The sequence below is a fragment of the Macaca mulatta genome, chromosome 10, assembly GCF_049350105.2.
Source record: "Macaca mulatta isolate MMU2019108-1 chromosome 10, T2T-MMU8v2.0, whole genome shotgun sequence".
Classification (NCBI taxonomy): Eukaryota; Metazoa; Chordata; class Mammalia; order Primates; family Cercopithecidae; genus Macaca; species Macaca mulatta.
Window position 1 is genome coordinate 17,976,558 of NC_133415.1, and position 16,815 is coordinate 17,993,372.

Below are 16,815 nucleotides of genomic sequence, written 5' to 3' on the forward strand. Positions count from 1 at the left end.
ACTCTGTTAAGTACTTTATGGATAAACTTATTTAATCCTCACAACCCTCCCATGAAGTGATTACTGTTCATGTACCTATATTAGAGATTTGGGAGCTGATGCTTAGGGAGGCATAGTTTACCTGGAGCCTCACGTCCTAAGTCATGAAACTGAGATTTGAACCCAAACAGTCCGACTTTGAATCCAGTCCTCTTTACTCTGCACCCTTCTTTCCCTTGAAGAGGAGTAAGAGAAATCATTGTCATGTGGGTGGAGTTAAGAGTATCTTTGGAGAGACCAAAGTTAGATTTGTGAAAGAACTCAAAGTGATCATATACACCAGTTTGTAGAGGGCGGGCCCAGGGTGATCCAGGCATTTAGAGAACAAAGGCAGGCAAGCAAAATTAGCATAGAAAAGTGTAGTTTTCCCAGGATTCGAGAAATAAAATCCCAGTCTCCAGAATTCTGGTCCAGCATGTGACTTCCCAGAACATCGTCTTTAAGTAGCTGGAGGTGGGATCCAAGAGCTCTACCCAGAGACTCAGCGTGTCCAGAGAATAAGTCAGGATCACCCTGATGACTCTGTCACCACAGGCACATGCAGTGGCCTGAAGGTTTGTGTCCTCGCAAAGTTCCTATGTTGAAACCTAACCCCCAGTGCAATGGCATTAGGAGGTGATTAGCCCATGACAGCTGTATGAGTGGGATTAGTACCTTTGTAAAAGAGGCTTGACAGACCTTGCTCACCCCTTATATGTGAGGACACAGTAAAAGTGATACCATCAGCAGGGTGTGGTGGCTCACGCTTATAATCCCAGCACTTTGGGAGGCCGAGGGCGGTGGATCACCTGAGGTCAGGAGTTCAAGACCAGCTTGGCCAACATGGCAAAACCCCGCCTCTACTAAAAATACAAAAATTAGCTGGGCCTGGTGGTGCATGCCTGTAATCCCAGCTAGTCAGGAGGCTGAGGCAGTAGAATCGCTTGACACTGGGAGACAGCGGTTGTAGTGAGCCAAGATCACACCATTGCACTCCAGCCTGGGCAACAGAGTGAGACTGCATCTCAAAAAAAAAGGGGTACCATCAATGAGGCAGAGAGTTCTCACCAGTCATCTGATCTGCTGGTGCCTTGATCTTGGACTTCCCAGCCTCTAGAACTGCAAGCAATAAATTTCTGTTTTTTATAAATTACCCAGTGTCAGATATTTTGTTATATCAGCTCAAACTGAATAAGACAGCAAGTTATCTTAGTTGATTTAGGCTCAGAGAAGGAATAGTGCTAACGGGGTCTTTGTGAGAATTGCACAAGATAATGTGCATTATTTTTCCACATTCCATTTTCTCTAAGGACTCCTGCCAGAGTGAATGGGATGATGGCGGACATCATTAATGTGTGTCTGCTCCATTAACTCACAGTTCTGTCCACAGAGCCATTGGGGCTGTAAAATAATGTAGAAAAGCTGAACACGAAGAACATTGAAGTATTACTTTTGAAAAATAATACATTTGTAGAAATTTTATGCTTATAATCAGTTGCCTCGAAGGAGTTTTTAACACTCTTTGAAGTTTCTTCAGGTCTCATCTTTCTTTGATACCTCGCCGCCCTGCCTGTCTCATCTGATGGAATTGGTGGAGTCAGAAGAGCTTAGCAAAGAGGAGACCAAGTTTCAAGTCCCTGCTAGTCTTCTGTATCATCAGGGTGATCTTAGAGTGGTCATTGAACCACTCTTGACCTCGCCTCTGCACCTGTGGAAAGAAAATACTGACATCTGCTCAGAGTGGTTGTGTGAAATTTGAGGAGGCGATTCAGTGATCCTGGTACCAAACAGACACTTGGGCCTTGTGTGTTTCTTTCCCCTTTCCTTCCTCCTGTCTCCTGTGGTTACATTTGATATTGTCCCGTTGGCCCCTTTTTCCTTGACTTTAAATCTTTCTCCTTTCCTGCCTTCCCTTATCTCCAAATGAAGCTCAGTGTCCCCCCGCCCTGTTAGCCCATAGGAAAGGAATCAAAGAAGACCTTACAAGACAATTCCACGACCTCATGGGATTGCCTGATTTCCCTGATTAAAGCCTTCCCTTCTTGGCTGACCCAGTGTACCCCCTTCTAGGGCTTAGCGTAGACAGATTCCCACGCATCTCACATTCACTCCTGACAGTTCCTAAACTTCAGAGACTGTATTGCCACAGGGAAAAAAAACAAATTTTAAAAGATGAAATTCTCAAAGTCCTGTAAAATGACACCAACAGCTGGTGTCTGTAGAGGCAATGCGCTCCTATTACAGAAGGCACTGGAATTCAGCTGGGAAAGAGCGAGGCTGGGCTTGTTCTTGGTCAGCAATCACCTGGACATTTCTTTTTAATCTGTACTGGGCCTTTAGAAGTTCTCCTGGGCTGGGCACAGTGGCTCACGCCCATAATCCCAGCACTTTGGGAGGCTAAGGCTGGTGGATCACCTGAGGTCAGGAGTTCAAGACCAGGCTGGCAAGCATGGCAAAACCCTGTCTCTACTAAAAATATAAAAAATTAGCCAAGCGTGGTGCCGTTCACCTGTAATTCCATTTACTTGGGAGGCTGAGGCAGGAGAATTGCTTGAACCCTGGAGGCAGAGGTTGCAGTGAGCCAAGATTGTACCACTGCATTCCAGCCTGGGTGACAGAGCGAGACTCTGTCTCAAAAAATAAATAAATAAAAAGTTCTCCTGCACTCCCAGTATTGATGAAGTTCCCTTCTCACTACCAGTTTTCATGGTTTTGTTTAGGTCTTTAAACGTCCTCTAGCTCCTAGTTGATTTTCCACTTGGAGAATTTTGATGACCTCTTCCATTATTTCCTCCTTATACCCTCGTGCTTTCTCTGCCTCTCTTAACCAGCCTGCCTTCTACTCAGAATCAGAAACTAGCACTTTGATTTTCTTAATAGACGCTACTGGTTCTTCCATTGTACACCATCAGCCCAGATGTACACCACTGAAGTAACCCCAAGGATTTTTTCACTGGCAGAATTAGGTAAAGAGGTTTTAATTATTTTCAGATTAACTTTGAAGCAAATCTGCCTCGTCTTACTATATTCGAAAGATCATTTAACTTCTCAGAGCCTCATTATTGTTGTTGTTCTATAAAAGTGAGGGAATGATGCATTAATAACTGCCCCATAGGCTTTATTTTGGTGATTAAGTCAGATAATGGCTCTGTATTGCACAATACCTAATAAGTGATAGTTCTGTTCTTTTCTTTCTGTGTCTTAGGGGAGTTTGTTTGTTTGTTTGTTTGTGAAACAGAGTGTCACTCTGTCGCCAGGCTGGAGTGCAGTGGCACGATCTCTGCTCACTGCAACCTCTGCCTCCTGGGTTCAAGTGATTCCCCTGCCTCAGCCTCCCGAGTAGCCGGGACTACAGGCGTGCACCACCACGCCTGGCTAATTTTTTGTATTTTAGTAGAAACGGGGTTTCACCATGTTGGCCAGGCTGGTCTTGATCTCCTGACCTTGTAATCTGCCCGCCTCGGCCTCCCAAAGTGCTGGATTACAGGCGTGAGCCACTGCGGCCGGCCTCTTTCTTTCTTTTTTTTTTTTTTTTTTTTTTTTTCCTTGCTCTTCAGCCTGACATTTTGGAGAGTTCACGGAGCAGAAACTAACCCTAACCTCTACCTACCTTCCTGAGTTCCTTTCTCCCTCCTTCCCTCCCTCCCTTCCTTCCTTCCTTGCCTGATGCACCCATTCAGTCATTCATTCTTTCATTAATTTACTACATTCTGAGCCTCTTGGCCTGCCCTAGGCCCTGGGTGTAAAATATTAACTGAGACAGACCCAGCTCTATCCTCCTGTTGCTTATATCTATCAAATGTGTTTTATGTGTCGTGCCCTGGACCATCTCATTTATCCTTCATAAAAAACTCTTTAAGTCTGTTGCCTGAAATCACTAACTACAAGTTAGTGGCAAAACCTGGACTGAAGCCAGGCTGATCACAGAGCCCACACTTAACCACTAGATTCTAGATACATCTGAACACATAGTTACATGCAAGTGTAGAAAGTCTCTTGAAAGGGAAAAGTCCAGGTGAGGTTGAATCACATTTTAGGGAAAGCATTGCTAGTGAGGGAAGTTGGAGGGAGTCAGGAGGGCTTCTAAAGGGAAAGAGGTGGATGCACTGGCCTCCAGTCTCACTTAGAGCAGCATATGCGAAGACCTGAGATCCAGAGAGAGAGTGGTACAGACAGAAACCAAAAGAAACATTCAGTCTACTTTTTTTTTTTTTTTTTTTTTTTGAGATGGAGTCTCGCTCTGTCCACCCAATCTGGAGTGCAGTGGTGTGATCTCCACTTGCTGCAACCTCCACCCCCTAGGCTCAGGCGATTCTCCTGCCTCAGCCTCCCGAGTTGCTGGGATTACAGGAATGCGCCACCATACCCGGCTAATTTTTTGTATTTTTAGTAGAAATGGGGTTTCACCATGTTGGCCAGGCTGGTCTCAAACTCCTGACCTCCGTTGATCCACCTGCCTCGGCCTCCCAAAGTACTGGGATTACAAGCATGAGCCACTGCACCCAGCCCCTCAATCTACTTTTCAAATAGACCAGACAGACTTCTACCTTTGGTCCTCTGCTCTAACGTTCCCTGTACCTGGAATGCTTCTCTCCTCCAGATCATTCCCTGTCTCGCTACCATAATGCCCTTCGATTCTTTGCCCAAACCTCAGCTTCTCAGCAAGGCTTTTCCTGACTGTCCCATTGAATCCTACAGCCTGAGACGCCATCCCATTTTTCTCCACGGCTCTTTCATTTTTATTTTTTTTCAAGAGGACTCATCACCTTCTAATGAGTATGTAATTACTTATCAAGAGGGCTGCTCTGCCTCACCCCACAGGCAGCACAGACCCAGGTACCAGGATACAGCTGGCTCCATCTGGTTATTGTGTGTTCTTTCTAGGGACCTCCCACAGATACCAAAATCTGCAGATGCCCGAGTCCCTGATATATAAAATAGTGCATTTGGGCCGGGCGCGGTGGCTCACGCCTGTAATCCCAGCACTTTGGGAGGCCGAGACGGGCGGATCGCAAGGTCAGGAGATCGAGACCACGGTGAAACCCTGTCTCTACTAAAAATACAAAAAATTAGCCGGGCGCGGTTGTGGGCGCCTGTAGTCCCAGCTACTCGGGAGGCTGAGGCAGGAGAATGGCGTGAACCCGGGAGGCGGAGCTTGCAGTGAGCCGAGATCGCGCCACTGCACTCCAGCCTGGGCGACAGAGCGAGACTCTGTCTCAAAAAAAAAAAAAAAAAAAAAAAAAATAGTGCATTTGCCCATCATCTGTGGACATCCTCCTGTATGCTTTAAATCATCTCTAGATTATTTATAATTCCTAATGCAATGTAAATGCCAAGTAAATCGTTGTTAGACTGTATTGTTTAGGGAATAGTAAGAAGACAAAAAAAGTCTGTGTGTATTCAGTACCGATGCAAGTTTCTTCAAATATTTTCAGTCCAGGTTGGTTGAAGCCACAGATGCAGAACCCATGGGTGTGGTGGGCTAACTCTGCATAAGCACCAGGAAGGCAGGAATCTTTGTTTTGTGCCTAATGTGTCCCAGCACCTAGAACAGTGCCTGACACATAGAAAGTGCCCGATAAGTATTTGTCAAATGAACAAGTAAAGTGGATGTTTCTTGGTGAAGTGAGTGGTGGGAAATAAGGCAAGAGAGGTATGAAGGGTCTTAACTAAGTGCTGGCTTTGGGTCTTGTCCAAAGGTCATTGAAATTCAGTTCAGAAGATTTGAAAAGATCCCTTTGGCTGACGTGTGGGGATGATCTGAAGAGTGAGACAGGAAAACAGTACTTTCAAAAAGAGTTGGCAGCACGTAGGAGGCTCCAGTCTCGGCAAAAGACCATTGCGGCCCATAGCCAGATGTTAGCCTTGGAGGCAGAGCGAGGGATGCAGATTAGAGATGAATGGGGACGTAGAGTGGATAGCACTAGATGGTGAGTTCGGTTTCGGACATGCAGAGATGGGGTAAACAGGTCTAGATCTTACAAGAAGGGTCAGGGCTTGGGGTCTCTTCATTTTTTTTTCCTCAAAAAAGCTCTCTTCTGAAATAGAGCTTTTTTGGTGTTAGAATAGATGTTCTCACCAGATGTTACAGTTTCCTTTTCTGGATGGCCAGGTGAGCCCCATTGTAGAATCCAGGGGGGGCAGCCCTGTAGTGCCTCATACAATGTAAATGCCCCGCAGGGAGAGCTGGGGGGTAGGGGGGTGTGGGGGAGGATTTGATGAATCTAAAACAGGGCTCATTGGATGGGGGCAGGATGAAATCAGCAAGCGCAAAGCCTGGGCAAGGTGTGATTGGCAAGCTGTGATTTGCGAGGAGGAGGAACGGAATGGATGCCGAGCAGAATTCATGAGGCAGGATCCCTGGACTCGCCCTGATTGTGTCCTGAGCTCCTCCTTGTACAGCCCACACCCAGTGAATGGCGTTCGCTGCTGCCTCCAGCTGCCGCTGCGTTGTAAAGCCAGCCGTGCCCTGGGTCCCTGGCTCTGTGCTGCTTACTGGGTGGGGCAGAGGAGCCTCTTGGATCCATCACCAGGATTCCACGGACCTCTCTATCAGTTTGGGGACTTTCTTAGATACACAGGGCTCAGACTCTCAGGGAGGTGAGCTGGAGGACACTTTGAGGCTCCTCACCACGGGGAGGAGAGACATTTCTGGAGGTAGATGTGAGACGCTTCTTTCCCGACTCCCTTTCCCAACTCAAGTATTCACTCCAAGGGTGGAGGGACAGATGGTGTCAAGGGCCCTTCCTTGGGGTTGCTTTGCATCCTCTTGCCATCTTTGCAACGTCGGGGTGTTGGGCTCAACTCTAAACCTCTGTCTCCTGTGGGCAAGATGGGGAGAATGGTACTCCTGGGGTATTGGTGTGAGGGTAACGTGACGTGATACACAGCAAAGTCTTAGTGCTGTTCCTGACACAGTGAGCTCTTGACGGTGTTAGCTTCTGCTGTTATTAATATTAGAGCTATTTCGTTTTGTTTTTGTGACAGGGTCTTGCTGTGTCACCCAGGCGGGAGTGCAGTCGTGGGATCCTAGCTCATTACCGCCTGAAATTCCTGGACTCAAGGGATTCTCCCGCCTCAGTTTCCAGAGGAGTTGGGACTGTAGGCATGTGCCACCACGTCCAGCTATTTTTTTTTTAATTTTTAATTTTTGCAGACACAGGGTCTCACTTTGTTCCCCAAACTAGTCTCAAATTCCTGGACTCAAGCGATCCTCCCGCCTCAGCCTCCCAAAAGTGCTGGGATTACAGGCGTGAGCGGCTGTGCCCAGCTGAGTCATTTTACTGTAATCACAATAAGATGGCTGTGTACATACCTCTAAACAATTCAGGATGGGAGAGGTTCTTAATATCGGAGGAGACAATACTAGCCCTTGGAGTAAACACATTTCCCAAAATAATCTCTATCAAGATGGAGAAAAAAGCCTGAGAAATGGTTACGGAAAAGCATAGGAGTTGGGGATTTGCTCCTAGTTGGAAAGAGCTGGCCGTGGGTCCCAATGGGGAAAGTACGGGCTGTAGAGTGGGATGATTCCGAGACCTGGGTTTGAGGCCCCACTCTTCCGTGCACTTTACAATTCAGCTTCTCATTCTCAATGGGAATATTATGTTAGGAGCAAAATAGTATTTGGCAAGTATTTTGCCATATTATCTCAGTTCTGAGATACAGGACTTTGCACATTTTCCCATGTCCGAAATTGAGATGTCACTTACCAAAGCAACTCGACAGATGGTCTTTTTCTCCTGGCAAATGTTTTCATATGTCGTACAATCAGCAGCCTCTTAGAATCCAGAAAATACGTTCTGATTATTTTTATTAGCAATATCTCTGTAGCTTTTCTTTTTATCTTTGAGTTGTACAGGGGAGAAGGAGGGCGAGTAGGACCATAGACTAAAGAAGAAAGAGCGGAGTCAGTCAAAGAGAAGATTTGGGGGTCTAAGCAGACTATTCCTTGATTAACTTTTATTGTTTGACCACAGGGTCCTGGAGCATCTGCACCATTGCTGTTTTTTTTTTTTGTTTTGTTTTTTTGTTTTTTTTTTTCTTCTGTAAATATCCTGCTTGTGTCTGCCATGTTAGAATAGGTGCCATCTCTTGGTAAGCCCTCCCCTGTGGAGACTGACTGCCTGTTTCCTGGAAGCAAGTGTTTGTATAGGTTGGGGGCAAGGAGAGAGGGGAGGTCAAGGGACAGAGTTGTGGTACAGAAACATTTGGAATTTATTTGAGAATATCAGGAAGAAATATTGAAAAGCAGAACAGCATTAAATCCAGAACTCCAGGAAGCTGCTCTGCCATGATGTCTCTTCTTGCTCATTCAGACATTTATAAATATTTATTGAGCACCTACTTGTTACCAGATGCACAAATTATACTCTTTAATACTCAGTCCGTTAGAAATTCATATGACTGACTTAGCCTTCCTTGAAAAGACCTGATATTTCTGGGAACATTTTAGCATTACACGTGATTAATGTGAATTTTTTAGCTAGATCATTTTTTTTTTTTTTTTTTTTGAGACGGAGGTTTACTCTGCCGCCCAGGCTGGAGTGCAGTGGCGTGATCTTGGCTCACTGCAAGCTCCGCCTCCCGGATTCACGCCATTCTCCTGCCTTAGCCTCCTGAGTAGCTGGGACTACAGGTGCGCGCCACCACACCCACCTAATTTTTTTTGTATTTTTAGTAGAGATGGGGTTGCTAGATCACTTTTAACATCAGCAGCCTTGAGGTCAAGACATTTTGATCGCAAACACAGCTATTGTGGATGCATAGAGGGGACAGGGCTTTCCAAGGACATTCTAGACAAAGAGGCTGAGTGAGTAGGTTAGGACCTAATAAAGGCTATAAATCCCTTGAGGCAAGAAACAAATGCTTGTTGAATGAATTTGTGGAGATAAAGTCCACACCTTTAAAATCATGTGCTAAGAAAAGAAGCCAGTTTCCTTTTTCTTGTTTATTCTAGATGTATCTTGGCTGGGAATCCTACATGAAAGTTAGGGTTACTCCTACTCTATGTAAGCAACAGGCCAAATTGAATTAATAGCCACGTGAAAGCTAAACAACAACCTCATGATCATTGACAGCTCTGCCTTTTGAACAGTAATTCCGAGCCATGGGGAAGAGGGTAGCTGAAGTATTGGAATTATCTGTAGGGTCTTTTCAAATTGCACAGGTTCATGTCCACTCTCATCCCTCCACAGTGGCCTGCTCATCACCAGTGACTGGAGAATCTTTGCCTTAGTACAGGGCTTCTCCATGTTGGCACTATTGATATTTTGGGCTGTATATGTCTTTGTGTGTTTTTAACAGTTGTGCAAATGTATGGGGTACATATACAATTTTATTACATGCGTAGATTTTGTAGTGGTGAAGTCGTGGCATTTAGGGTATCTATTATACAAATAATGCACATTATACCCATTAATTTCTCATCATCCACCCCCTTCCCATCCCTTCACCCTTCTGAGTTTCCATTTTCTGTTTTTCCACTCTCTACATCCATGTGTACACATTTTTTAGCACCCGTTTATAAATGAGAGCATGTGATATTTGACTTTCCCTGTCTGGCTTGTTTCACTTAGACAGTAACCTCCAGTTCCACCTATGTTGTTTCAGAAGACGTGATTTTATTCTTTTTTGTGGATAAATAGTATTTCGTTGCACTGTGGTATACATCTGTATACCACATTTGCCTTATCCATTGATGGACACGTTGGTTGATTTCATGTCTTTGCTATTGTGAGTAGTGTTGTGATAAACATGAGTGCAGGTGTCTGTCTTATATAATGTTTTTTTTTTTCCTTTGGTGAGATACCGAGTGGTGGGATTGCTGGATTGAATGGTAGTTCTATTCCTAGTTCTTCGAGAAATCTCCATACTGTTTTCTTCTAATTTACATTCCCACCAACAGTATATAAGAGTTCCTTTTTCTCCACATCCTCACTAATGTCTTTTATTTTTTATCTTAATAATGGCCATTCTGACTGAGTTTAAGATGATATCTCATAACTTTTTGTGGTGGAAGGGCTGTCTTTCACACTGTGGGATGTTGAGCGGTATCCCTAGCCTCTTCCCTCTATCCCATGCCCCCCGCTATGACACGCAAAAATATCTCTAGGCATTGCCAAATGTCCCCTTGGGGAAATATCTTTCCCTTTTGAGAACCACTTCCTTAATGACCCACTGTTACTGATGGAAATGTGTAGGGTCCTTGAGGAATATGTAGTGGACTTGGTGGTTTTAAGTGGTTAATAACGACTGACCCAAGAAATGAAATCTAAACCTTCCACAACTTTTTTTTTTTAATACTTTAAGTTCTCGGGTACATATGCACAACGTGCAGGTTTGTTACATATGTATACATGTGCCATGTTGGTGTGCTGCACCCATTAACTCGTCATTTACATTAGGTATTTCTCCTAATGCTATCCCTCCCCCATCCCCCCACCCCGATGGACTGAATTAAGAAAATGTGGCACATATACACTACGGAATACTATGCAGCCATAAAAAAGGATGAGTTCATGTCCTTTGTAGCGACATGGGGGAAGCTGGAAACTATTACTCTGGGCAAACTATTGCAAGGACAGAAAACCAAACACCGCATGTTCTCACTCATAGGTGGGAATTGAACAATGAAATCACTTGGACACAGGAAGAGGAACACCACAACTTCTTTTTCAGTTCATAACTCATAGTCCCTGATCCGTGTGTTCTTTGACTTGACTTCCTTAAACTCCTATTGTATGTGCTTCTGACTTCCTTCTTATTTGTAATCAACACTAGCCTCAAAAAGATGCATGAACTGTGAATTTTCACTTCCAGGGCCACAGATAGTTGAACATCTAGTAGTGAATTTCCTCTTTCAGATGATAAATAAATGCATTCGTTCCCCTGGATCTAGAAGGATACACAATACCAAGAGAAAGGGTGATTGAATTAACCAGACTCAAAAGCATTCACATCCACAGAAAGGCACGGATTCAGTTAGGACCCATTAGAATGTATGATCTTCCCTCGAAATTACAAGAGGGCAGAACTTGCAGCTCATCTGCATATCTGTGAAGAGGGAACCAGTGTATGCCATTCTATGACTATCAAGAGGACACAATCTTTTTTTCCCTCCTAAATGCATATACACAGATTATTAGAAGCATCTAATATATGATGGAGACATACATGGCCTGTCAATGAAGAGAAATATGCTGGTCTCTTCTCTGCATCATGCACTGGGCTTGCCCATCTGGAAGGATGCAGCAGGCAGAGCTATGTATGCAGGGGCCTTACTGAGATGAATGGAGGGGCCTTTTAAAGGAACACTGTCAAGCAGAGTAGGTCCTGGTGGAAATTACCAGCGTCCCTAGAAGCAAAGGGATACTTTTTTCATTGATAACCACCTCCATCAGAAAAGGAAGGTCTGGCTTTTATTTTCTTATTTGCCTTCTGATGAATTTTAGCGACAAAGAAGGCATGATGAATTTAGGCTTCTCTTCTTTACTGCTTAGATGTCAAAAATGACCACAGGTCATATCCCATGGTAGCAAAAATTCTTATGAGATAAAACAGAAGATTTCCCAAATCCAGGCAATAATCCTCTTTTTATATTTTATTGTTGAGACGATGTATGCTACAATATAGATAATAGAGGGAGCTTGTATTAGTCTGTTCTCGCACTGCTGTAAAGAAATACCTGAGCTGGGCGCGGTGGCTCACACCTGTAATCCCAGCACTTTGGGAGGCTGAGGCAGGTGGATCACTTGAAGTTGGAAGTTCGAGACCAACTTTACCAACATGGAGAAACCCCGTCTCTCCTAAAAGTACAAAATTAGCCAGGCATGGTGACACATGCCTGCAATCCCAGCTACTCAGGAGGCTGAGGCAGAATTGCCTGAACCCGGGAAGTGGAGGTTGCAGTGAGCAGAGATTGTGCCATTGCACTCCAGCCTGGGCAACAAGAGCGAAAAGTCCATCTCAAAAAACAAAAAACAAAAAAAAAAGGAGCACCTGAGACCAGGTAATTAATACGAAAAGTGGTTTAATTGGCTCCCAGTTCTGCAGACTGTACAGATAGCATGGCAGTATCTGTTTCTTGGGAGGCCTCAGGGAGCTTACAGTCACTGCAGAAGGCAGGCATCTTACACGGCAGGAGCAAAAGCAAAAGAGGGTAGGGGAAGGTGCTACACATTTTAAAAAACAGATCTGATGAGAACTCTATCACCAGAATACCAAGGGATGGTGCTAAACCATTCGTGAAGGATCCACCCCAGTGAACCATTCACTTCCCAGTAGGCCCCACCTCCAACGTTGGGGATCACAATTGAACATGAGATTTGGGTGGGGACACAGATCCAAACCATATGAATCCTTGAAGCACCTGCCTTATATTGGGAGTTGTGGGGTGACGTAGGGTTGATCGGCAGTGATAGAATTTTTATTTTCTTTTTTAAAAATAACTTTTTTTATGGCAACAGTTTTAGATTACAGAAAAATTATGAAGATAATACAGAGAGTTCTGATATACCCTACAGTCTGCTCCCCTTATTATTAATATGGTACATTTTTTTTAGAGAACTTACTTTTTATTTTTTGAGACAGAGTCTCACTCTGTCACCCAGGCTGGAGTGCAGTGGCACAATTTCAGCTCACTGCAACTTCCACCTCCCAGATTCAAGCAGTTCTCCTGCCTCAGCCTCTTGAGTAGCTGGGATTACAGGCACATGCCACCACACCCAGCTAATTTTCTTTCTTTTTTTTTTTTTTTTTTTTTTTTTAAGTAGAGATGGGGTTTCACCATGTTGATCAGACTGGTCTGGAACTCTTGACCTCGCGATCCACCTGCCTCAGCCTCCTAAAGCGATGGGATTACAGGTGTGAGCCATAAGAAGCCTGGTATGGTCTAGACCAGGGGTTCCCAAACCCTGAGCCCCAGACCGGTGTGGTCTGTGGCCTGTTAGGAACCAGGCGAGCAAGCATTACGGCCTGACCTTCATCTCCTGTCAGATCGGCGCTGGGATTAGATTCTCATAGCAGCTCAAACCCTGTTGTGAACTGCGCATGCGAGGAATCTGGGTTGCGTGCACCTGATGAGAATCTAGCTAATGCCTGATGATCTGATGATCTTAGGTGGAACAGTTTCATCCCCAAACCATCCTGCCTTCCCCCCACCACCATCCTTCATGGAAAATTGTCTTCCATGAAACTGGTCCCTGGTGCCAAAAAGGTTGGTCTGGAACTGCTGTACATACAATTTAGGTATTCTACATACATTAACTTCTTTCATCTTCACAATAGACCCGACAATAATAGTCCTGTCCCCATTTTAGAAGAGAAAAAAAAAATGCTTAAAAGGGTTAAATAATACTCAATACTAAAATCATCTAACTGGCAAGTGGCAGAGCCAAGATTACAACCATCTCCACTATTACGGGTTGATTTACTCCACAGGTTTTGAAACACTATTCCTCATCAATCTCTAAATCAGTACTGAATTTGTAAGAATGGATAAGATGGGCTGGGCGCGGTGGCTCACGCCTGTAATCCCAGCACTTTGGGAGGCCAAGGCGGGTGGATCACCTAAGGTCAGGAGTTCAAGACCAGCCTGGCCAACGTCGTGAAACCCCATCTCTACTAAAAATGAAAAATTAGCCAGACTTGGTGGCGCGAGCCTGTAGTCCCAGCTACTTGGGAGGCTGAGGCTTAGAATTGCTTGAACATGGGAGGCAGAGGTTGCAGTGAGCCGAGATTGCACCATTGCACCCCAGCCTGGGTGACAGAGTGAGACTGTGTCTCAAAAACAATAAAAAATCAAAAAAAAGAATGGATAAGATGGTCCACCTGCCTTCATGGAGGTCCCATTCTAACTGAGAATTCAGAAGGGCAGACAAAGATAAAGGACGATGGTGAGAGAAAAGGGAGCGTGTGCCAAACATAGTGGTGTTGCCATGGAGAGAGTCATTAATTTCGAAACCTGGGAAAGGCATCCCCCATAACCTAAGAGAAATCAGTCCTTGTTGGTTGGCTGGAGCTCTCCACCTGGGAAAAGGAGAACGAACAGGCCGTTCCAAACAGAAGGCACAGAATGGACCAAAGGCAGGAAGGCAAGATAGAGCGTGGTGTGTTCCCTTTGTCACTTGCAATCCCTATGGCTGTAATATTTAGTACAAAGAATCAGGTGGTTGGCGAGAGGGGAGGGTTTGGGAAGGTGATGGCAGATTGAAAAGTGGGCAGGAGCTAGGTCATGGAGAGTTCAGCACGCTGTGCCATGCCGAGGAGTTTGGCCTTTTCTGGAAGACACTGAAAATCCACTTATAGTCTCATAAGGAGAAGACTGACCAGGTCATACTAATCAGTCCTCAGTATAGAAAGGTGAGTGTGCGCCAGTCAGAGAAATGGTTTGGAGGAACCAAAACCAGAGCGTCCAATTAGGAAGCCATGTCAATAATTCATGTAAGGAATGATCATGGCCTGAACTAAGGCAGAGGTTTAGTGCAAAAGCAGAATCAAATGCTATTAAAGGGTTAGAATGGGTGTCCAGGGCATCTGCTATGGCTCATGCCTGTAATCCCAGCACTTTAGGAGGCCGAGGCTGGTGGATCCCTTGAGCTCAGGAGTTCAAAACCAGCCTGGGCAACATGGCGAAACCCTGTCCATACAAAACATAGAAAAATTAGCTGAGTGTTGGCTGGGCACAGGGGCTCATGCCTTTAATCCTAGCGCTTTGGGAAGCTGAGGCAGATCACTTGAGGTCAGAAGGTCGAGACCAACCTGGTCAACATGGCAAAACCCCATCTCTGCAAAATATACAATTAGCCAGGCATGATGGTGTGTGCCTGTAGTCCCAGCTACTTGGAAGGCTGAGGCAGGAGAATCACTTGAACACGGGAGATGGAAGTTGCAGTGAGCCGAGATTGCGCCACTGCACTCCAGCCTGGGCAACAGAGCAAGACTCCGACTCAAAAAAATTGTGTGTGTGTGTGTGTGTGTGTATGTGTGTGTGTGTGTATTAGCTGGGTGTAGTGGTGCACACCTATAGTCCCAGCTACTTGGTAGGGTGAGTTGGAAGAATCAGTTGAACCCAGGAGGCTGCGGCTGCAGTGAGCTGAGATCATACCACTGCTCTCCAGCCTAGGCAACAGACTGAGACCCTGTCTCCAAAAAAAAAGAAAAGAAAAGAAAGAAATAGGTGTTCTGGTCAGATGTAGTACAAAAGAAGAAAGATTTGTACATGACCTACTTTCCCAGTTTACAGATTAGGCGGGGAATACAAAAGGAAGCACAGATTTAGAGTGAGAATGAATTTGTCTCTTCTATGTCTGTGACTTTTCTTTTTGTTGTTGTGTTTTTGATGTTTCACTATAACACATGCTTCCTCATGATATACAACATTTGTGCTCTACTGTGCTAGTTGTGGTGTTCTGCCTGCTCAGCATACGTTTCTTCCTTCCACTAACATCAGCAGAATGGCTCTTTTTCTGTAGAAAACCATCTCTCTCCTTGCTTGTTTCAGTTGGTTTTTAGTGTGTGTGAGGGGTGTTGATCTCATCCCTGGCTGCAGGGAAAAGGACATGACCCAGTCCTGTCCAGCTGCAAGACCACAGACATCTCCCGGGCTGTAGTGATTGGTTTAGAGCAAATATGTGACCCAAGCTGAGCCAATCAGAACTAGTAAGCATTACGCTAAGGCTTTTTGCTAGCACTGTTGGGAAAGTTACTCGTTGTTGTTATTGTTGTTGTTGTTTTGAGACAGGGTCTCGCTCTGTTTGCCCAGGCTGGAGTGCAGTGGTGTGATCTCAGCTCACTGCAACCTCTACCTCCCTGGTTCGAGTGATTCTCCTTCTTCAGCCTTCCAAGTATCTGGGATTACAGGCGCACCACTACACCTGGCTAATTTTTGTAATTTTAGTAGAGATGGAGTTTCACCATGTTGGCCAGGCAGGTCTCAAACTCCTGACCTCAGGGGATCTGCCTGCCTCGGCCTCCCAAAGTGCTGGGATTACAGGCGTGAGCCACCGTGCCCGGCAGAAAGGTACTCTTTCCACTGTATTTGCTAAACTATGATGAGGCGAAGCTGGAGCCACCATTTGTCATTTCGACACCGCCAGAGGTTTCCAAGACCACCCCTAAATTCACTGGTTTGCTAGGAGGACTCACAAGACTTAGTATATGTCATACTCACAGATATGATTTATTACAGCAAAAAGATATAAGGCTCATGGGGTGAAGTCCAGAGGAAACCAGGCTCAAGCTTCAAGAGTCCTCCCCCAGTGGAGTCACACAGGACGTGCCAGTTCCCCCCAAAACACACTGTGACAACACACGTGAAATGTTGCCCAAGAGGGAATCTCATGAGAGACTCAGCACCCAGGATTTTTATTGGGGGCTGGTCATGTGGGCATCCTCTAGGACGTACCAAAATTCTAGACTCCCGGAAGGAAAGCAGCCATGTATCGTAAACCATTCTGTTTGCACAGTTTAGACACAGTGAGCTCTTAGAGAATAGCAGGAAGCTTCCCCAAACCCCAGTTCTCAGATGCCAGCCAAGGGCCAGTCTTGCAAGCAGTTCATCGTTCTAAGGACAGCAGTATCAAGCCTGCTGTGTTACGTCTTTCCTACACAGTCACTTTGTCTGAGAGGGCAAACAGATCTGAGAGCTTGAAAAGAGAAGACAGATTTTAGATTACATTATGTTGGAGTCTCTAGTTCCAGCCATGCCTGAAGCAAAGTTTCTCTTTTTAAAAATTGCTTAAGTCTCAGTAAAGTCTCTGTCACTTGCAACCTTAAGAAGCATATGCTGGCTGATAG

General features: G+C 45.2%; 1 protein-coding gene and 2 long non-coding RNA genes across 30 annotated transcripts in view; 2 read left to right on the forward strand and 1 right to left on the reverse strand.

The window, feature by feature from the left end:
* LARGE1 (LARGE xylosyl- and glucuronyltransferase 1) overlaps positions 1–16,815 on the forward strand; it is a 634,395-nt gene that overhangs the window by 363,792 nt on the left and 253,788 nt on the right.
* Positions 10,930–13,353, reverse strand: LOC144331770 (uncharacterized). The gene is made up of 2 exons (XR_013399192.1): positions 12,881–13,353; positions 10,930–11,704 (listed from the first exon to the last, which is right to left on the reverse strand). It is a non-coding gene; the product is annotated as an uncharacterized LOC144331770 (long non-coding RNA).
* LOC144331768 (uncharacterized) lies at positions 11,023–15,185 on the forward strand. Its single transcript, XR_013399189.1, has 2 exons — positions 11,023–11,927; positions 15,109–15,185. It is a non-coding gene; the product is annotated as an uncharacterized LOC144331768 (long non-coding RNA).